This window comes from Carcharodon carcharias, chromosome 9 (genome assembly GCF_017639515.1).
Source record: "Carcharodon carcharias isolate sCarCar2 chromosome 9, sCarCar2.pri, whole genome shotgun sequence".
NCBI lineage: Eukaryota > Metazoa > Chordata > Chondrichthyes > Lamniformes > Lamnidae > Carcharodon > Carcharodon carcharias.
In genome coordinates, this window is record NC_054475.1 from 120389617 (window position 1) to 120413627 (window position 24011).

Sequence of the window (24011 nt, forward strand, 5' to 3'; positions counted from 1 at the left end):
TTTCTTTCTTAAAATTTTTAAAACTTAACACTTATCTCCCTGAGGCTCAGAGGTGCCTCAGGGAGATTTCTAAGCTCTTTCGTGCGCATGCGTGAAAGAGTGCACTCCGACTCAGGGAACTACCCCCCCCCCCCACCTGCACAGGGAGCGCTCAGCACTTCCGGGTGCGCGTCACGCTGGGCAAGCTTTAATTGGCCCGACCACATAAAATGGTGGCGTCGGCCTGATCGGGGGTGCCGATCAGGTCCGCGCCTGCCTGCGCCTGCCTCAGCACAACCCCCCCAGTGGGCAGAAAATTCTCCCCATAGAGTTTGATCACAATTTCCTTGTTTTTGTACTCTATGCCTCTATTTCTTTATTATGGGCAGAATCTTCCAGTCCCCTCAGTAGCAGGAAGCTTAGCGTGCATGGGAGCATAATTTGGTGGGAAGCAAAAAATCAGTTTCCCAGCAGCGGATTGAAATTTAACAATTAAATTTTTGGTGCTTTAAAGGAGGAGAGCTTCCCAATAAACAATGTCAGGAAGCCCTTTTGCATGCATTAGCATGTCATGCATGCTCATTAAAAGGCCACTCTGCCGAAATTAACTTCCACCTCCAATTTAAGTTCCCTGCCAATCATAAATTAGAATATTCACATTAACAACTGTATATAAGTGGTTTGCACCTGGTGAACTTGACTTCTTCCATAACTTTGAAGTGAGTAGGTACTGCTTTGGCCTTCTTGGGGACTGCTTATGAGTCTCAACCTATATTGCAAGTACCTTCCCCTGTGGAGAGTTGGACCGTGCCGTACCACGTGTCCCTCATAGAAAATTTTATGCAGAGAAACACCTTTGACCACAAGTCCATCAGGCAGTGGTTGGCACGTAACATCTTAGAGGCCCTGTGGGAAAAGGAGATGGTGGATCCTGTCGGATGGTTCCCCGAGCAGACTGTCAAAGTCATTTGGCAGAATGCCTCATCACCAGAACTTTCCAACAAGCACCAAGATGTGGCTTGGTTGGTGGTGAGAAAGGCCCTCCCCGTCAGATCCTTCCAACATGCCAGGAGTCTCACCCCCTCTGCACGTTGCCCTCGAGGTGGCTGTGGTGGGGACGAGACTGTTGTTCACCTCTTTGTGGATTGTGCCTTTGCAAAGAAGGTCTGGAGAGAGATGCAGCGGTGTCTGTCGACGTTCATCCAGAGCAGATTTGTGACACAGGATTCTGTGCTCCACAGGCTGTTTCCAGAGACACACACCGAGACAAACACCAACTGCAGCTGGAGGATCATCAACTCGGTGAAAGACGCTCTTTGGTCTGCCCGAAACTTGTTGGTCTTCCAGTGCAAAGAGTTGTCCCCGACCGAGAGTTGCATACTGGCACATTCCAAGGTCCAGGACTACGTGCTGATGGACACACTAAAGCTTGGGGCAGCCACTGCAAAGGCACAATGGGGAAAGGTCACTGTCTAAGACCTTTCTGTCATAGTGTACCCTATGAGAGGCAAAGATGTGGAAACATTTAAGGAAGGAATTCTAAAGTTAAGGGACTGGGTAGCTGAATGCAGGGCCACCAATGGTGGGGCCATGGAAATCGGGACTGCTGAAGATGCTGTAATTGGAGAATCGGGGAGCTCTTGGAAAGTTAATGGGTTCGAGTAAGTTACAGAGATTGGAAATAGCAGGCTCATGGAGAGATTTAAACACAAGCATAAGAACTTCAAAATAGGGGCGTTCCTGAACTAGGAGTTAATATAAGTCAATGAGCACAGGAGGGATGAGTGAATGGGACTTGGTGCAAGTTAGAATATGGACAGCAGAGTTTTAGATAAGCTGGAATTTACAGAGGGTGGATGATAGGTGAGGTTAGCGAAGTGGAAGTAAGCAATGCTGGTGATGGAGAGGAAAAAGGGTCAAATAGGACACCAGGATTACCAACAGTGGCAGATCATTGTGTAAGTAGGTAAGGAACAAAGTTTTGGAAATGTCTGTACAATAAATTGCATGCTAAACCCATTTTGGAGGACGGAAATATATTAAGAATAATAACTGACATTTTTGAAAAGAATGCATTGTTCCCTAATTGTAATATACAACAATGAAATGTGTTTTTTTGTTTCTGTGGGTATTTCATATCTGGGAGTCATGAGGCACACAATGATGGGAACACATACAACAATGTATATGTCATGCATAAAAACAAAAAAACCGCGGATGCTGGAAATCCAAGACAAAAATAGCATTACCTGCAAAAACTCAGCAGGTCTGGCAGCATCGTCGGAGAAGAAAAGAGTTGACATTTCGAGGCCTCATGACCCTTCGACAGAACTTGAGTGAATCCAAGAAAGGGGTGAAATATAAGCTGGTTTAAGGTGTGTGTGTGGCGGGGGATGTGGGGGGGGCGGTGGGGGTTGGTGTTGGGTGGGGGGAGAGAAGTGGAGGGGGTTGGTGTGGTTGTAGGGACAAACAAGCAGTGATAGATAGAAACAGATCATCAAAAGATGTCACAGACAACAGAACAAAAGAACACATAGGTGTTAAAGTTGGTGATATTATCTAAACGAATGTGCTAATTAAGAATGGATGGTAGGACACTCAAGGTATAGGTCTAGTGGGGGTGGGGGGAGCATAAAAGATTTTAAAATATTTAAAAATAATGGAAATAGGTGGGAAAAGAAAAATCTATATAATTTATTGGAAAAAACAAAAGGAAGGGGAAAGAAACAGAAAGGGGGTGGGGATGGAGGAGGGAGCTCAAGACCTAAAGTTGTTGAATTCAATATTCAGTCCGGAAGGCTGTAAAGTGCCTAGTCGGAAGATGAGGTGTTGTTCCTCCAGTTTGCATTGGGCTTCACTGGAATTATGCAGCAAGCCAAGGACAAGTCATCGGGACTTGGAAAAATTTATTAATTTTGCTTCCAAACTCCACCCCACCATCATTTTCACGTGGTCCATCTCTGACACTTCCCTTCCCTTCCTTGACCTCTCTGTCTCAATCTCTGGTGATAGACTGTCCACCATATCCATTACAAACCTACCGACTCCCACAGCTACCTCGACTACAGCTTCTCACACCCCGCTTCCTGTAAGGACCCCATCCCATTCCTCAGTTCCTTCGCCTCCGTCGCATCTGTTCCGATGATGCTACCTTCAAAAACAATTCCTCTGACATGTCCTCCTTCTTCCTTAACCGAGGTTTTCCACCCATGGTCATTGACAGGGCCCTCAATCGTGTCCGGCCCATCTCCCGCGCATCCGCCCTCACGCCTTCTCCTCCCTCCCAGAAACATGATAGGGTCCCCCTTGTCCTCACTTATCACCCCACCAGCCTCTGCATTCAAAGGATCATCCTCCGCCATTTCCGCCAACTCCAGCATGATGCCACCACCAAACACATCTTCCCTTCACCCCCCCTATCGGCATTCCGTAGGGATCGCTCCCTCCGGGACACCCTGGTCCACTCCTCCATCACCCTCTACTCCTCAACCTCGACCTATGGCACCTCCCCATGCCCACGCAAAAGATGCAACACCTGCCCTTTCACTTCCTCTCTCCTCACTGTCCAAGGGCCCAAACACTCCTTTCAAGTGAAGCAGCATTTCACTTGCATTTCCCTAACTTAGTCTACTGCATTCGTTGCTCCCAATGTGGTCTCCTCTGCATTGGAGAGACCAATCGTAAACTGGGCAACCGCTTTGCAGAACACCTTGCGGTCTGTCCGCAAGAATGACCCAAACCTCCCTGTTGCTTGCCATTTTAACACTCCACCCTGCTCTCTTGCTCACATGTCTGTCCTTGGCTTGCTGCATTGTTCCAGTGAAGCCCAACGCAAACTGGAGGAACAACACCTCATCTTCCGACTAGGCACTTTACAGCCTTCCGGACTGAATATTGAATTCAACAACTTTAGGTCTTGAGCTCCTTCCTCCATCCCCACCCCCTTTCTGTTTCTTCCCCCTTCCTTTTGTTTTTTCCAATAAATTATATAGATTTTTCTTTTCCCACCTATTTCCATTATCTTTAAATATTTTTAAATCGTTTATGCTCCCCCCACCCCTACTAGAGCTATACCTTGAGTGCCCTACCATCCATTCTTAATTAGCACATTCGTTTAGATAATATCACCAACTTTAACACCTATGTGTTCTTTTGTTCTGTTGTCTGTGACATCTTTTGATGATCTGCTTCTATCTATCACTGCTTGTTTGTCCCTATGACCACACCAACCCCCTCCACTTCTCTCCCCCCACCCAACACCACCCCCCCACCCCTCCCCCCACACACATACCTTAAATCAGCTTATATTTCACCCCTTTCTTGGATTCACTCAAGTTCTGTCGAAGGGTCATGAGGACTCGAAACGTCAACTCTTTTCTTCTCCGCCGATGCTGCCAGACCTGCTGAGTTTTTCCAGGTAATTCTGGTTTTGTTTTATATGTCATGCATAGTCACACACACAGTATTGTGCAAAATGGTAATGGCCAAAGCATCACATGTTGTTTATCGATGTTACTGGAAAGAAAGAGAAAAATTTGATCCATTCCTTTTCATTTGGAAGTACAGTAATGCAGCATTGATTTTTATTGTTGCTGAAAGAAAGGAATTTGTGCAGAGCAAGTCCCACTAATTCACTGATTTTGTCATGTTCAATTATAATGCAAGCTATATTATTAACTTGTAATGGTTTGTTTTGTTTCTCCTCCAATTTTATTTCTGTTTCACTGTCAATGTCCTACTTTCTATGAAACACTGCAAAAGTTTATTTTCCTAGCGCAATTTTTGTTCAAAACAGAGCAAAGGGCCAAATACTCCTTGTGCTGTTGGTTAGCTGCAAAGCAATAGTGAAAAACAATGTTTCAGATATCCAGATGCAATACTACTGTACTTCCAAATGAGAAGTGAGAAATCAAATATTACAATGTGCATTTCTCCTGTAGCAAAACTGCATACGATTCACAGACTGATTATACCACTTACCACCTGTTAGCACAGTTTGGACTGTTGCTTTTCTGGCATTCTAAGCATAAAGGTGACTCGAGTTTATGACCATTGATCTGGCTGATTAACCCATCAACACAGATGAGAAGTAATTGATCAGTCAGAGGACTGTGCTTCATTGCCTCTGCTGCCCACTTTGTAGTTTCCTTAGGTCACTGGAATAAGGAACACCTGGTTCCAGCCATTAACGGAATAATTCAAAGATCAAGCGAGACCTCTTGGCCATTTTGAAGACCTTTATTTCAGATAAACTCAAAAGCATTCCCTGTAGTATAGTACAATCTTACACCTATGTATTCTTAATTTTTATGACAAATACAGATTATTTTTAATTCTTCAGTTGTCAACATATTTCTGTACACATGTACTGGAGAGGTCATATTCAACTTGAAATGTTATCTCTAATTTGCAAGTAATTACAGAGATGTTCGAGAGTTATAGAGAAGTTTTAATGGGGTCTTTAATTATCCTATTATGGACTGGGATCATATTAGCATAAAGGGCAGAGATGAGAAGGGTTTCTAGAGTGTGTTCAGGAGAATTTTCTACATCATTATGTTTCCAGCCCATTGAGGAGGGAGACATTGCTATACTTGGTTCTGGGGAATGAGATGGAGCATGTGGAACAAGTGTCAGGCAGTGGGGGATCAATTAAGTGATAGTGATCATAGTATTTAATTTAGCTATTGAAAAGGACAAGGAGCAATCCGAGGTAAAATTAATTGGGAGAGAGTCACCTACAACGGGGTGAGAATGGATCTGGCCAAGGTAATTTGTGGTTAAAGATTGGCAGCCAAAACTGTAACAGAACAATGCGCTGCCTTTAAAAAAGGAGATAGTTTGGATGCAGTTAAAGTACAGTATCACAAAGGGGAAAGGCAGGGCAAAAGAAATCTAGAGCTCCCTGGATGAGGAAAGAGATAGGGCTGAATTTTACAAGAGTGGGAAACAGATGGCTGGACCTGTAAATTAGGGTGCCATCGATGCAAAGCCTGCCACTGACCTGCCCAATACGCCCACACCACAATTTTATGCGTAGTGTGGGAGTCAGGTAGGCTGCCCGCCCATGGCCCTATTGACACATTTAAAGGGGCAGTTAAAGCCCAGTAAAGGACCTGATCATGCAGTCGCTCTGATTTAAAGGGCAGCAGGAGAGGCCTGTGCTCAATGTGTTGCTCAGCAGATTTAACCCTTTGGGCTGCTGGTCAGTGAAAGAAGGGGTGCCTCCTTCCTGGGCCATTTGTGCCAATCGGATGCCCTCCACAGAGTTTTCCATTCCTGCATCCACCTTCCCACCTACCTTGTCCAACAGGCCCCTCCACCTCCCTCACCGGCACCTGCCATCTCCGCCCTGATGAGATCCCAGGCTAACCTGGGTTTGGAGGCATCTATGGTTCCTCTTCCTCCTGGGCCTCCTTCAAAATTGCAAGTGGCCACTGATCCCGGTGTGGTGCAGAGCCACTGGCCACCGATTAGCCAGCAGCTCTTTGGGGCAGAACTTCCTTTTGGAGGTAGATGGGAATTCTGCCTCATACTAATCAAAGGGCCATCGCCTGAAAAATTAAAGTGGAGCAAAGCAACAAAACTCAGGTGGAACAAAACAGAAAATGCTAAAAAAGCTCAGCAGGTCTGGCAGCATCTGTGGAGAAAGAAACAGAGTTAACGTTTCGAGTCCGTTTTGAGCCAGCATTTTCTGTTTTTGTTTCAGATTTCCAGCACCTGCAGTATTTTGCTCAACCCTGAAATTGACGCTGGGGTGTGGGGAGCCCAGCCTCAGCATATAATCCAGCCCAGAGAGTAAGATGAAGTAGGAAACACAATTGAGAACCTGGTTCAATATGGAAGGTTCAGTGGAGAATTAAGAACCAAATAAGAAGCAAAAAGAAGGTACGAGAAGAGACCAGTAGCTAACAAAAAAGGAAATCCAAAAGTCTTTTATAGGCATATTAATAGTAAAATGGTGATATAAGGAGGAAAGGGACTGATTAGGGAAATAAAAACGGATTTATACTTGGAGGCATAGGGCATGGCTGAGGTACTAAATGAGTATTTTGCATCAGTATTTACCAAGGAAGAAGATGTTCCTGAAGTCATAGTGAAAGAAGAAGTAGCTGAGACACTGGGTGGGCTAAAAATGTATAAAGTGGAGGTATTAGATAGGCTGGCTGTGCTTATAGTTGATAAGTCACCAGCACTAGATGGTATGCATACAAGGATACTGAGGGAAGGGAAGCTGGAAATTGCAGAGGCACTGGCCATAATTCTTTAATGCTCCTTAGATACAGGGTTGGCAGATCATTGGAGGATTGCAAATATTACACCTTTATCCAAGAAAAGTTGTAGGAATAAACCCAGCAACTGCAGTCCAGTCAGTTTAAACTCAGTCATAGGGAAGCTTTAGCAATGATAATTTTGGACAAAATTAACAGTCACTTGGGAAAATGTGGATTAATTAAGGAAGCCATCATGGATTTTCTAATGGAAAATCATGCTTAACTAATTTCCTTGATTTTCTGATGAGGTAACAGAGAAGTTTGATGAGAGTAATGCGATTTATATTGTATACATGGGCTTCCAAAAGGCATAAATTGCCAAATATTTGGCTTGTCAGCAAAGTGAGAGCTCATGGAATAAAAGAGATAGTAGCAGCATGGATAAGAAATTTGTTAAGTGACAGGAAACAGAGAGTGATGTGAACTACTGTCATTGTTTTTCAGACTCAAGGAAGGCATATACCGGGTTTACCCAGGGGTCAGTGTTAGGTCCCCTACTTTTCTTGATATATATTAATGACCTAGACTTGGGTGTACAGGGCACAATTTCAAAACTTGCAGATGGCACAAAACTTGGAAGTGTTGTGAAGTGTGAGGAGGATAAAAATAAAGTTCAAGAGGATATGTGAAGGATGAAATTTAATTCAGAGAAGTGTGAATTGATTCATTTAGGTAGGATGAATGAGAAGAGGCAATATAAAATAAAAAGTCTAATTCTAAAGGGCATGAAGGAGTAGATGAATCTGAGGGTAAATGAACACAAAATATTGAACGTGGCAGGACTGGCTGAGAAAGCGGTTAATAAAGCAGATGGGACCCTGGGCTTTATAAATAGGGGCATAGAGTAGAAAAGCAAGGAAGCTACGATAAATATATATGAAACACTAGTTCAGTTTTGAACTGGAGTATTGTGTCCAGTTCTGGGCACCACACTTTTCAAAGGATGTGAAACCATTAGAGATAGTTCAGAAAAGATTCATGAGAATGGTTCCAGAGACAAGAAACTTCAGTTATGTGGCAAGATTGGATAAGCTGGGGCTGTTTTCCTTAGGGAACAGGAGATTAAGAGGACAGTTGATTGATGTTTCCAAAACCATGGGGGGTTCTGGACAGAGTAGATAAGGAGAAACTGTTCCTATTGACAATAGGATTAAGTACTAGAGGATAGCAATTTCTGGTGATTTTCAAAAGCAATGGCAATATGATGAAAAAAACATTTTTATGCAGTGAATGGTTAGGACCTGGAATGCAATGCTTGAGGGTATAGTGCAGGCATTTTTAATTGAGACCTTCAAAAGAGAATTGTGTAAGTACTTGAAGAGACAAAACTTTACGGGGCTATGGGCTCATCCTGCTGCTACTCTGATTTTTCCCATGGTGAGGGAGGCCCACACCCAGTGTCCAGCTCCTCCAGTTGAAACTTAGCAGCCTTGTGACTGGAATGGGGGTGGGTGCTCCTGTTCATGCACCCTGTGTAAATTAAAGACCCTCCCCCAAGGTATTCACCCCCTTGTGCCCCTCCCCCTCCTCCTCCTTTCCCACCCTATTGATCTCACCCCCACCTCAGCCCCCTTGTTGGCGGCCTGCCAGCTTGGCCCTGGCGAGACTCCTGGCTTAACCTGAAAGTCCAGTCTTCCAGATGGCATGCTGGGACAACAGAGCTGCTGGCCATTTGATTGGAGAGAGGGAAAGTATTGAGGCAGAGAGATTTAGGGAAGGAATTTCAAAGATTAAGCTTAGCCTTAGCCAATGAAAGCAATTGTAAGCAATTAAAATTCAGGGCCTGTAAGATGTCAGAATTGGAACCCATCTAAAGCGTGAAGTTATCTTTCTGTCTCAGACATTCAATGAACTGTATATTTCTATGGCACATTAGTAGCACATTGCTAACAGGCAGGGATTGGGGTACCCAGAAGAAAGCAGTGAAGCTGGCTAAGGAATATGACATAGGACAGCAAGTGGAGCAGGTATGTGACAAGGGCATCATAGTAGAGTTGGACAAGGCACAAGACCCAAGCTTAATGGAGAATGAAACGGGGTTAATTTCCTGTTCTCCACTAACTGATTTTTCCTGGCCACACACCCAAAGCCTGCTTTTGAATTAATACCATGGCTTGACCCAGCACAATTCCCTTATGTGGCTAACTTAGGCCAATATTTTTTGTTTTCCAGTTGGTAGCATCTTCACATCCTGTAACTGTAACGACCTTCAACCAAAGATGGCAGTTTATCCATGTGCCTGGTTGAGGCCCCATGCAATAATGTTTGTCTGGAAAATAACGTAGTCTTCTATCATCAGTCTGGCAACTTTAGCATTTGCATCAGTGAGGTTCACTTGGCCAGAATTTATACTAGGATATAGTGTCCAGGAGTTCAGAACTTTGCAAGATGTTAGTTACAAGTGTTGGCGAATGCTGTCAGCTGGTGAGCCATTTCTACTAACTTTGGCTCAAAACATCTATTTTACTGTTAGGAATAATTATAAAATTTGTCTGAGTACGTTCCATCATGCAAAATATTTTCTCTGTGTACTCTTTGTCCAGTTCTACATATTCTCCCTTTGACAGTACCCTTCAAATCTACAACCTCTACCATCTAGAAGGACACCAGCAGCAGATGCATGGGAACATCACCCCCTGCAAGTTCTCATCCAAGCCACACACCATTCTGATTTGGAACTCTATCGCCATTCATTCACTGTAGCTGGTTCAATGTGGAGTGCTATGTACCTTTAAGAAAATGTAGTTAGTTAACCATGAGACTGTACTGACCAATCGTGACACAGCAGTGGCTTCTTGATTCTTGATAGCTACCAGATACTGAAGATTGATGAATTATATTTGAAATTGGTAGGGGGCATCACATATTCAAAACGCGAAGTGAGCATGTAGAGTTGGAAGAAGGCTCTAGGGAATTCATGACCATCAATACACATCGAGGATTGTATCAATATACTCAGCTAGCCTTTGGGGTCTCACCGGCGTGTGCTACTTTCCAACATACCATGGAAAATCTGCTTCAGGCACTGCCCCACATCATTGTTGTATGTACTGAGGATGATGTCTTAGTCACTGGATGAACTGAACACTTAGCTAATTTGGAGGAGCTGCTGAAACGCTTCTCATAAGCGAGGGTGCACTTGAAGCAAGAAAAATATCTTTGCCAAGCCAAGGAGGTAGTTTACTTGGGCCATAAGGTCGACACGCAGGGCCTAGTTGGCGATAACCCAATGTCATTTTCAGGCTGATATTTCCCATTTACACCAGTTCTATTCATCTTGAGATTGTGTCTCATCAACTCATTTCTGAACCTTGGATATAAAAAAATCATTTTCGCATACAGTCTCAAACTGCTTTTCCTCTCTGAACTTTCTTACTCTTTGCTTGACTACGGTTTCTCAGCTGTGCCTACTTCAGCAAAAGTAGTTTTTAAAACCATGTAAATGCTTGGCCATTTGCTGGATAGTTTTTTTTCCCCCAGTATATATAACATGTCATCTATCATTATCAGATAGACCTTTTTTTCCCTCATTATATGAAGTGATAGCCTTGCTCCACTCAAATTATTTACTTATTCCATTGCTAATCCTAAACTGTTCTGGCCATGTTGCACTAGCCTCAGCTGCCCTGTGAGTATCTGTAGCTAGAGATCAAGACATTTTTATTCTTCTGGACCCACAGCATTTTGCTTTTATTAATCTGGATCTGACTTCATAACTATAACACTAACTACAATTTTGTTTTTAACAAGACTGCCATCGAGGGACCTCTACTCATAATACATGGGCTTTTTCACAAATCTGTTATATATTCACCAATGCTTTCTCCTTGAGCTTGAAATCCAATGTTAGATATACATTTTTTATAGGTAATATTCTCCTTGGGTGTGAAATATTTCTCAAAATTGTCTAATTCGGGTACCAATTATCCTTTTCCTAACCATACAGAAACACTTCATGCAACCCTATTGTGTCCTCAGTCAGCTGCAGAAACTTGCTGGCTTGCATTTCGTTTTGTCTCCTGTATGTATCAAACTAACTGAACCTGAAAAGCTGTTTCCTCTTCCTCAATTACTTGCTTCACTCAAAGCTGGAGCTTTAAATCTTCCATTTCTAAGCTGGATCTGACACTGTGGAAGTCTCTTTGAACAATGGCTGGCACTAGCTCTCGAATTTAATTCAAAATATCTGCTTCCTTGTTAGAGCACATGGAGGTAATTTTAATTTTGAATGATTGTGTAAAACATGTGATATTGGCTCGGTCACTAGTTATGCAATTCTGGTTAAAGTTGGGAGAGGATTTTTACAGGTGGCCGAACTGATATTGCACATTTTACACTAATGCACAATGTCAAAAATACTGCCATAATGTTTAAATGCCAATCCAACCTCTGGCTATAAGATCGTTTGATTCAATTTACATATTAACCTGCTAGAAAGTAACGGGTCTACTTTGGGGAAAATGTGAATGCAGATGTTAAATAGATACTCTGTTACTAAGATCCAATTGTTTGAAAGTCTGCTTTTAGTCCATTTCCGGGTTAACTGGTGCTTACCATGATTTAACCATGTCTGGAAGCACAACTGCCTGCATATGACAAAGGTTATAGATTTTTGTTTCTTCATTCTTTTATGGGATGTGGGCATCATTGGCAAGACCAGCATTTGTTGTCTATACCAAATCGCCCTTGAACTATGGCTTGCTAGGTCACTCAGAGGCCAGTTAAGAATCAACCATAGCATGGGCCTGGAGTCACATTTAGGCCAGACTGGGTAAGGATGGCAGATTTCCTTCCCTAAAGGGAACTAACTGAGTTTTTATGACAATCAATGATAGTTTTCGTGGTCACCATGACTGAGATTTGCTTTAGATTCCAGATTTATTAATTGAATTCAAATTCCACCAACGGTCATTAGCCTGGGCCTCTGGATTACTAGTCTAGTGACATTACCACTGCACCACCATCTCCCAATAATCCAATTATCTGCTGCAGCTGATACCCCCTCAGCACCTCATAGAAGCCCAGTTTTGAGCTGCTAGATTTTTTGGAATCTTCTGGTATCCCATTTAGCACAGTGAAAGTACCACATCACACTGAGGATACCTTCCATTGTGTTAATAGTTCAATATTTATAAATATTTGTCTTTACTCATATGACTGGAGAAGCAGTTCACTGTTGAGGTTAATAATCCATTCAATGGCTTCAGCTGATGCAGTGTGAATGGTTGTGATGCACCAGGAATGGATCTCTCAGGGCAGAAGTTCAGGATGGAGGTGATGGTCTGACTTGGATGGCCACTGTCATAATTTGAGCTGTTCCTCATGTTTCACTTGTGGAACAAATGGCCACATCACCCTAGCCCATCCTCAAGCAGTTGAGGTTGTCCAAATTTGCTGTGGAAGGTTGAAATGTGGGACTTCACCATTCAGGTCAGTTACCAGGTTGGTGATGTTTGCAGTCAACCAGGAGGTATACCATTGAGTGATGGGGCTGTCATCAGTTTGTAGGATGAGGACTGTGTTCCGGTGGGGTTTTTTGAGGACCTGTGTCAATGCCAGTGCTTCATTAGCCATCAGCAGGTGTTCTTTGAGGAGGATATTATCCCTGTGAACATCAGGAAGCTCAATGTGTATTAGCACAGAAAGCTGCGTTGGTCTCAACATTCCAGAAATAATCCTCATGACTTCCCGGAGGTGGATATCCAGCACATCTGTGTGGCAGCTCCTGAGCCAAGTTGAGCAGCGGTACTCTGCTGTTGGGTAGACCAGGGAGAGTGAAATAGTGCATAGAGTTTAGCTCTGCTGCTCCAGGTGGTACCCACCAGTTTCGGTATGAGATTCACTCTTGCCTTGACCTTGACTCTGCTGTTTTGGAGGTGTTTCTGATAAGTCAATGTACAGTCAAGAGTGATGGTGTTTTGGCATAAAGTCATGGGGAAGTGGTCGGCCACAGAACTGAACGTGAAGATCTTTGCTGGCCTTTGAAAATGGATTTATTGGTTATGTCATGTTTTCACTGTTTGTGTTTGCTCTAGATAGCAAGTGAATATGGTAATTGGGTAGTACTGGAATTGTTGATAATTTTTATTGTGCTCTTCATGGGGAAGGGATTGAAAGGTTTGAATGTAGATGGTGGACTTCTTGATGGATCCTCAATTATGTACCTCAAACAAGGTAAGGCACGTGGCAACAGTATAAGATGCCTCTCAAAAGTGGTCTTCAGTTAGATGGTGGGAAGTGTCCCTCCCTGTGTGGGCTATCTATCTAGAATTCTCTGATGCACTGTCCGATCCCCCTTGTCTTCTTCTTAGTCCTCAACCTCAAAATCAAAAGGACACTTCCTTGTCCCTTCCTAACTGTCCGTAAACAGTAAGGTTTTGAGAAGAAGATGTGGGTGTGTTTTTTTTTAGCCCGGGTGTGTGGACAATTTGAATAACCAGCAGCAAGCTTTTCCTGGTTTAAATAAAGAATGATGATTGCTTATTTAAACACTCACCCTGAAATCTAATGCTTGGCCTGCACTCACACATACAAACACACTTTAACAAGTATACTTGGAGAGAATAATGCACTTTTACAAACTGTCAAAAGAAGGAATTGTTCATAATTTATGTGGTTGCTTTGTTTTGGAGAAGGTAATTTGCAGGGCTGTTGGAAGGACTTCTTCACCCTTGAAGTGCAGTTTAGGTGAATTCAACAGCCAAAGTCAAATGTCGAAATTGTTTTGCAAAATTTTTGTGAAGTGATGGACTTTTTGTAGGTCGCAAAGTCAGTTTCTTGTTCTTTTACCAGGAGGTCAGTTTGCTGTTTTGGCGAATCCAAAAATGGAACAGACACATCCTTTAGATATGTTTCAGGCATAGATGTTACTGCCTAATTCAGTGTCCCCCTTTCTGAAAGGGACAGGCTGCCCCAACATGCGACTCCTCACAGCTGCAGTCTCTTTACCAACTATGGCGATATTCTTCGATTGATGATCCACATCCTGCATTATTGTTCCTAGGTGACTGTTCCATTGATTTGAGCCATCCACTTGATGAGTTAGGACAATTACTTTCTTTCTTTCAAAAGACCCATTCAATTCAGGAAAGTCTCCGTGATGGTCTTCCAGGATATGTGCAATTAATGCCTTTTAATTTGGAATGCCAGTTTGTCTGTCTTTAGAGTGTAGCCAGAGTGTGAGTCAGTTTCTTGAATACAGAGGCCAGATCAGTGGCCATCTTTGCAGGACATTTTTTAAAAAAAAGTCAATTCAAAAGATTCCACACTCAATATTTTACAGTTCATATTTTAAAAGTTATGAATATGACATTCTTCTAATGGCATGACGGTGCTCCAACAATGTGGCAGAAAATTACATACCAATACCCATGTAATCATCATACACCATCTGCTTTTCACAAAAAATCTTTAAGCCAAAGAGGAGAAATTTGGCCTTTTAGTGCAGTGTGTCCTTCAGCATTCCTTATCACCCACATCACTTGACACAGACAGCCACACAGTATAGGTATCTTGAGGGGTATTAATGACTAAAGAGGCTAGAAAGGATGGGTCATTCACCATGGGCAAAGGTAGCAGCTGAAGAATATCTGGCTACAGCTGAATGGACAGCCAGCATTGTTACTGATCATTCTCAGTCATCTTGGGATTCTGACTTCGTAATTTAGACACAATTGGGAGAAAAATGAAAAAAAAAAGAAGCATTTATATCTTGTTTCGCCACATCTCCCAGAAACATCTCAATACCCTTCACATATAATAAATTATCTTGAGGTGTAGTGTGGGCTACCATGTTAATGTTAGTCTAATGTAGGGTCTGGATGGAGAAGAACACATCATGTTAGTGCTCTGTTGTTTTTGTAAATAAATAGTATGTGCTTCATTTCACATTGGTCTCTATGTCTGCGGTATATTGTAATTGACTCACCTGCCAACTGATTCGCGAGCAAAGTGACCCCAAAGTAAAACATAACAGCTGGCGCTGAGGCAAAACACGACCAGTTGATGACACCAAGGAAAGCTGCGAAAACTCAGCTGAAGTGAATCAGCCGTGCCCTGCTGGCCAATTGTAAGTACAGCCCTCACTATAGTCATTGAAGCTATCACCCTCCAGTATGCTACAATTTGGCCGCATTGAACTGTTTGATCAGACCACTGATGACTGGTCACATTATATTGAATTATATTGATATCGTTTTTCTTTTTGGCCAACGACATATCGGGAGAGGAGAAAAGACGGGCGATCCTCTTATCGACATGTGGCAGTAAAATATACACCTAATTTATAGTCTAACAGTACCTAACGCCTCAGATTCCAAGAGATATGATGAGTTGGTGAATCTTGTGAAAAGCCACTTTCAGCTGAAACCCTCAGTAACAGCGCAGCATTTTAAATTCAATTCTAGGTATCGAATGACTGGAGAGACAGTTGCTTGCTGTGTAGCAGCCTTAAGACAATTGACAGAGCACTGTGAGTTTGCGACAACAATTAATGACATGTTAATGGACCAATTAGTATATGGAATTAACGAAGACGTAATTCAAAAAAGGTTGTTGTCAGAAACGAATTTAGACTTCAGCAAGGCGCTGGAGTTGGCGCTGACAATGGAGACCGCAGTCAGGGATTCAGGAGCAATCAAGGGAGCACAAAATGGTGCCATCCTTCATGTCGAGAGGGAGGCACCGGCTAGAAATGGTGTGGAAGTGCAGGGCTCCATGGAAAGGTGGAAAACAGCCGGCATTAACAGACTAGCAAAAAGCAATGGTTTAATGGATAATAACCACGCTAATAATAGCAGAATTGAAACCAGACAGCCTGCAAACAAACAACAATTTAAAAGAACTGTGTGTTTCTACTGCCATCGCAATGGGCACATTATGCGATATTGTAAAGAAAGATTGAGGCCAAATTTCAAACAAAAAGGCAGAAGTCTTGAAATTTATATGATGGAGGAGCCAGAAGAAACAGAGTCAGATATTTACTGATGACACAACTTAAAAATTGGTAAAACAGAGCCAATCTATGTGAGGGTGGAAGTTAACAGAAAACCCATTCGAATGGTGGTGGATACAGGTGCATCCACAGCAGCCGGGGGGAACACAGGTTTAAGTATTTGAATGGAGAAGGCCACTCACTAAAGCTGGAAAACTCAGATACCAGACTAAAGGCCTATAATGACAAAAACATACAAGTAAAGGGTATATGCAAGGTTCCAGTACAACTTGAAAGCCAATCTGCTAATTTACCCTTGACAGTGGTAGCAGGGGACAGTTTAACTTTGTTTGGTCAGAACTAGCTTAAGGAAATAAAGTTGGAGTGGACTGAGAATGAAAGATCTGCAAGAATTATTACAGAAATAAGCCCAGTGTTCCAGGGAGAGCTTGGAAATATTCAGGGGCTGCAACCTAAAATCCACATGGGTCCCGGAGCAACCCACAGATATTTGAAGGTGAGGCCAATCCCCTATTCATTACGAGAAAAAGTGGATATTGGATTGGACAGGCTGGAAAGGTTGGGAGTCTTACAACCTGTACAATTTTCCAAATGGGCATTGCCCGTAGTTCCAGTACTAAAGCCTGACCAGGATATGTAAATATGCGGGGACTACAAGTTGACCATTAACAAAGTAGCCAGAGTTGATAGGCACCGTGTACCAAAAATTGATGAACTGTGCTCCAAGCTGGCAGGGGGAACTGCATATACGAAGCTCGACATGAGTCACACGTACCAGCAAGTCAAGCTAGAAAAGGCCTCTTGGGATTTTGTAACTATCAGCACACACAGGGGGCAGAATTTTGCATTCAGTGCCTGGCATGCCGGAACATAAAATTACGCGCAATGATGTCGGGCATGTGTGCTGACGTCACTGCGCACTGTCGCAATATTTCGCTAGGCGGGTGCACGTTGAGGATGTAGGCTCACCCGTCCTTAATTAACCAGCACACTCTGGTCAGTTAAGGGCCTTGAGGCACCAATTGTCTGTGATTTCACGCAGCCCATGCGATTTTCAGGGCATTGCATGGGCACAATGGGCAGGCCATTTTTTCAAAAACCTCAATGACGGGCGGGATAAGAGGGGTGAGTGAACTTGCTAATGCGAGTTTTTTGTACTTTAGCTTATAACTTGCTGCTGCTTGCTTGTGTGAACAGGACAACTTCATTTCACTTCAGAGCTGCTTTGACGAAATAAGAGGCTTCAGTTCAGGACTCTGGAGAAGTCATACCACTTGGGGCCTTCCAGGTATCAGACAGCCTTCCCTTACCCTGGGAATGGGGATTGTGCTCTCCGCTGGAGGCACCTCTTCTAAGGAGGAAGAGAGGGCCACAATGGGGAAGAGGCCAAGAGTCCATATTCAGCCCCCAGGGGAGTGACCTTTGTGAGGACAGGCGCAGGCACAAGATGCGCAGGGCCAATAGGAAATCCAAGGCAGAAGGGGCTGCAGAAGACGTCACTATTGTGCTGCTAGGGTTTATAAGCGGCAATGCAGCTACCTCAATATGTCTGAGGTGCAATGCTGAAGGAGGCTCCGTCTCTCAAGGGAGATCTGTCAGATGATTGGCCCTGAGATCAGCTCCAACTGTGTGGGTGGACGCCCCATGCCAGTGGCGCTGAAGGTCACAGTGGCCCTCAGGTCTTTCCAGGGGACTTTGTGGAGTCTCCTAATCAACTGTCCACACTTGTGTCAAGTTGGTGGCAGATGCTCTGTTCAGGCGTGCTTTAACTTTCATTCACCACCACACAGGCCAGGCCAGCCAGACAGAGCGAGCCAGAGGCTTTGTGGCCATTGCTGGCTTCCACCGCATTCAGGCTGCAATAGACTGTACACATGTGGCCATAAAGGTATCAGTAGGTGAGCCTGGCGCCTTTGTCAACAGGAAGGGCTTCCACTCCATGAACGTGCAGATAGTGTGTGACCACAGGATGCAGATTTTACAAGTCTGTGTAAGGTGCCCTGGCAGCTCCCATGACGCTTACATCCTCAGACACTCCCAGGTGCCGAGGCTCTTCAGTGCTCCAGCCCGACTTGATGGATGGCTACTGGGTGACAAGGGCTATCCCCTCAAAAGGTGGCTCATGACACCTCTCCACCATCCAAGAACAGAGGCTGAGCAGCGGTACAATAGGGGTCATGCCACCACAAGGGCAGTGGTAGAGAAAGCCATAGGTCTTCTCAAGATACGCTTCCAATGCCTGGGCTGTTTAGGGAGTGCACTACAATGCCCCCCAGATCGTGTGTCACTGATAGTGGTTACATTCTGCGCACTCCACAATCTGGTGCTGGAAAGGGGGGACACAGTGGGGGAAGAAGATGCTGGTGCAGCTGTTCTGGCAGCAGGTGATGAGTCCAGTAGTCAGTCCGAGGACAAACACGGTCAGGAGAATGCTGAGGGCAACCTCTAGGGAGGCAGGGACACCTGGGAGGCTTTGATCCAATGCTCCTTCAGCTAGCCTACCAAAGAAGATCCACCACCACATGCCAGAGCTGCAGGCTCCATACTCGATACCTGACAGGAACATTTGCTTGGTGAACAATATGCACTATGTACCATTTCAATAAAGTTCAGTGACAAACAAATCACTCATAACATCATGGGTTCCTTTTCAACTGCAGAATTAATGAAGCACCCAGAGGCTTGTTGAACACAAACACATTGAATGGTGTGGTGCCTGGCATAATACAAATTAAATTGATAGGTGTTATCCATCACATCTAATAATAATTAACATAAAAGTGGGGGAAAAAAATATCACAAGTGATAAGTCCGTGTTGTGCTTAAGGTGCTTTAAGTTTTCGCTTGCGGGTGCTACATCTAGGTGCTTCCCTCTCGCTGGCACCGGCATTGGAGACAGCCTGCTCACTTTGCTGTCCTGTTGGCCTTGATGACCTTGGCAGGCATCCTCTGGCCCATAGAGTCTGTGCTGGCCCCGCCTGGGAGGGAGCAGCCAGTGCCAGAGCTGGCATCTCCTCAGTTGTCGCAGCCTCATCAGATGCCACAGTCACTGGCAGAGGGGCAGAGGAGCTGCTGCCATCACCCGGAGCACCCTGGGAGGAGCCCGCAGAGACAATAGACAGCTCGTACACCAACATCAGGTCGCTTTGGACCTCCCTGCTCACTGTTGATGGATGGGCACCTAGCCAGGATACTGGGTGTTCAATCCATGTCCCACAGTGACAGTGACCTCCTGAGGTTATTGCCAGTGTGAGGGCTTGCAGGTCCGAACACATCCCCAGGAACCCCTGATTCAGCTAGTGGAGGAGCTTCTCCATGAGAGTCACCACTCTCTCCATGGAAGAAGCAGTGCGCTCGGCCATGAGGGTCATTGCAATGCTCATGCTCCACATGGACTCCTCCATCACGGAGACCATGGCACGCATTCCCTCGTGTTTCTCCACCAAATCCTCCCTGCTGGACTTCCAGCATCTGCTGCCTCAGGGACGACTCCAGCAGCATATCATCAGCCACTGACTGAGCATGTTCCTGGTCCCCAGCAGTTCTCCAACCGCCAGTGCCCTGGGCACTCTCTGCCTCCGCCTGCACCTCAAGCAAGTGTGAAGTGCCCTCACCACTGTGCACCGAGATACTATCCGCTGATCTAATGCCCGCTGAGGTGCTGGTATCTGTGCTGGTGCCTGCCTGGCTGAGAGGGTGTGACGCAGGTGCATTTCTATGGTCGCTGTCCTGTGGGGTGAGAGGCAGTTCTTCAGGCTTCTCACCCCGACAAGCATCTGGTGAGCCTGAAAGGAAGGACAAGGACATGTCATTAGTTGAAGTCATTACACTGTTACTGTGCATGCCTGGCACCCGGATCAGGGTGGCCTCGTCTTTCCATTATCAATGGGGATTCCATGTTCGAGGCTCACATCGATATAGAGACAACAATGGAATGTTTCAATGACAGACATTCTGACATCAGTGCACTGCACTCTTACCACCCTGTGGCACTCCAACCTCACTGCAGCTGGTTGACCTAGGCGCATGGCTCCTCTCCAGTTCCAGGGCCTCCTGTATCTACTCAAGATTAGAAGGTGGGGCGATCCCCCACCAGTCCACAACCTTTCAGCATTATTGTTGGCTGTCTTCTCCTGAAAGGAGAGAGGAGCATTGATTAGTCCACCCTGTACCTGAATTGTCATTGCAGCCTGGCCACCCCCTCCTCAGGAATACCTCGCAGGGCTCAGCCGATTCGTGACCCTGGAGCTGCAAGGTACTCATTCCAAGCAGCCAGGGCTCACTCCCAGATGCTGCCTCATTGACATTTGCCACTCACACTCTAAGAACTCTGAGGTCTGGGGGAGATGGGAGTGGGGGGAAGGGGCACTCCTAACTGCTGTGCTAAGTGACCCATGCCAACATGGTACTCACCCTTCCTGATTGCAGATCATCACTGAACTGCTTACGACACTGCACCCACGTGCACCTCACCACATCGTGGGTGCTGACCCTGAATGCCACCTCCGCCCAGGCAATTTTGGTGATGTGGGGGGGCTGGGGGGGGCTTGGGGGGGGGGACAGTACATCTCTGCGTGTTGCCACCTCCTCCATGGGGGCAGTGAGACACTCATCAGAAAAGTGCGGAGCCGACTGTCCTGCCGACCTGCCCTCCCGCCTGCTGCGTTCAGCACTGAAGTGCTCCATACCAAAGTTCCTCCAAGTCACTGGCAGCCTTCACATGGCTGCCACGGCCATTTTTGAATCGGCCGCCAGTCGCCATTGGACCCGGTGGACATTGAGCTCCCACCCCCGCCCACTCCTTCTCGCTGGTGCTGCTATCACACATTATGCTGTGCGGGCCTTAATAGGCCAGCCCGCATAAGATGGCGGTGCAGAACCGATCACGGGCGGCGGTCGGCTTCCCGAACACCCCCACCCGCTCCTGCCAAGCCATGTAAAATTCTGGCTAAGGGGTTATACCAGGTTATCCTTCGGAGTCTCATTGCCTTATGACATTTTCCAACAGACTATGGAAAATTTACTCCAAGGTCTACTCCATGTTGTGGCTTATCTCAATGGTGTCCTCGTAGCAGGACTAACTGATGAAGAACACCTGGCTAACTTGGAAAAGGTATCGAAGCGTTTCTCACAAGTTGGAGTATGCTTGAAAAGGGAAAAATGTATCTTCTAAGCAAAAGTAATGATTTACCTGGGGCATAGGGCCAACTCGCAGGGTCTTCACCCAGTAGAAGACAAGGTTAGAGCTATTCGAGAGGCACCTGCCCTGAATAATGCCACAGAACTCAAGTCCTTCTTGGGAATGGTTAATTACTACGGTCGTTTTCTCCCAAATTTGTCAATAGTACTGGCTTCATTATACAAGTTTTGCAAGAAAACCCACGAGTCGACTTGGCAAGCCCCACAACAAACAGGCTTTTACGGCAGTAAAAGCAGTTACACATTCATCAGCCCTGTTGGTACATTTTGACCCAAAGAAAGAATTGATTTTAACTAGCAGTGCATCTCCTTACAGAATAGGGGCAGCACTCTCCCACCCAATGGCCCTTGGTTATGTCTCAAGAACACAGTGTTGCAGAACAAAGATACTCACTACAGAGAAAGGCGGTTTATCCATTGTATTTGGAGTTAAGAAATTCCACCAATACAACAATGGTCGCCACTAGTGCCATCATATCCAATCACAAGCCACTACTAGGCTTGTTTGGGGAAGATAAGGCAATACCCCCAATCACCTCAAAAGGTGGGCACTGATTCTAGCTGCTTACAAATATACTTTTATCCACTGGCTGGGAAGCCAGATTGCCAATGCTGACACGCTGAGCCGATTACCTTTAAAGGACAATAAAGTGAACTTTCCCATCCCTCAAGAACTTGACTTGTTATTAAACTTTCTGGATTCATCACCAGTGAATGCCAAACAAGATCGGAAATTGGACAGACTGCGATCCAGTTTTGTCTCATGTCACGGAACAAGTCTTGCAGGGATGGTCTAACGAAATGAAGCCCTATTTTAACAGGAGATACAAGTTCATCTGCCAGGATGGCATCTTACTGTGAGGAGTGAGAGTCATTGTGCCTCCCAGAGGAAGACAACCATTATTGAACAAATTGCACAGCCCTCATCCTGGTATTTCCAGAATGAAAATGTTGGTGCGCAGCTACTTAGGGTGTCCAAGGATGGACACCAAAATTGGAAACATGGTCAGAAATTGCCTCCTTCTGGTCCACTGCATTCTTAGCAATGGCCAGGAAGGCCATGTGTCCACCTCCAAGTTGATTACCTGGGCCCTTTTTTGGGCACAATGTTCCTCTTTACTTATCGTCACTCTCTCCAAATGGATGGATGTATACAAGATGTGATCACCCACATCTACCGCCACCATAGACAGATTGTGTCAGAGTTTTGCAAAACACAGTTTACCAGAGATAATAGTGTCTGATAATGGAACGGCATTCACTAGAGGGGCATTCCAAAGATTTACAACTCTGAATGGCATAACACAAGTCAAGACCACGCCATACCACCCCTGCATCCAATCAGTAGGCCAAGAAGGCAGTCCAGGCCTTCAAGGTCGGAATGAAAAAACTAGAGGGGGACTCTATAGCATCGAAGTTATCACGCTTCCTGCTCAGCTATAGGATTATACCACATATGACCACTGGTATTACCCGCGCAGAGTTATTAATGAAGAGACCTCTCAGGACACGGTTAAGCCTCATAAGGCTGAATTTAGGGGGAAGGTAGAGAGAAGTCAGGAGGCCCAGAAAAATGAACACAATTATCACAGTCATGAAAGAAACTTCCCTGTAGGAGAAGCAGGTTTTGCAAAGAACTTTGGATTTCAGCCCAAATGGCTACCAGGTGAAGTTAGTGCAGTGACAGGACCACAATCCTACCATATGTTGGTTAAAAGTCGGATAATCAGGAGCATGTAGATCACCTCAGGAAATGGGAAACAGGTCCACGAGAAAAGGTGCGCTAAACATTCCCATTGGAGTCTACATCACAGGCGGAAGGAACTCCTCTTGCTTTGGAAATACCTGTAGAACCCCTCAAGCCTGAGAGAGTCGAAGAAGCATACTTACAGGTTCCTACTGGAGAGCCTAGTGGACAGATAACTCCTGAGAGGGAGGCCTCAGATAAACCATCCAAAGTCATGGAACTAGGACAGTCGACACATTTGAAAATGCCTCCTGGGAGACTGAATTTGTTAATAGTTCATTATTGTAAACAGTTAATATATTGTAAAATGTACTTTCAAGTGAAGAGAGAGGGATGTGGTAATCTGAGGTATAATACACCTTTAAGAGACTGTGAGCAGATTGACCACGTGACTATGAGACCCAATGGCTGTGCAGCGCGGGCTACCATGTTAATGTTAGTGTAGGGTAGGATCTGGTTGGAGAGGCACGCATCATGTAAGTGCTCTGTGTAAAAGCACAGTATGTGCTTCCTTTCATATTGATCTCTACATCTGCAGTCTGTTGTAATCGACTCACCTGCCAACAGATAAGCGTGTAACAGGTTCGCAAGCAAAACGATCCCATCGTAAAACATAACACTGCCCTAAGCAACCTTGAATGAAAATGCTAAACACAGTAAATCTATTTTTCTCTTAACTCTAAAAATGATAAAATAATATATAAATTTAACTTTAAAATGCATTTCCAGTGTTATGAGTGTTACCCTCCCAAATGTTGCAAATGTTTTATACAGGCCTCAAGGGAAAAAGTTCTTCATCTTATTTTTCTGTATTTGGCTCCATTCATCATCTTCATGGGGTCAGGCTTGTTGCTGTTCC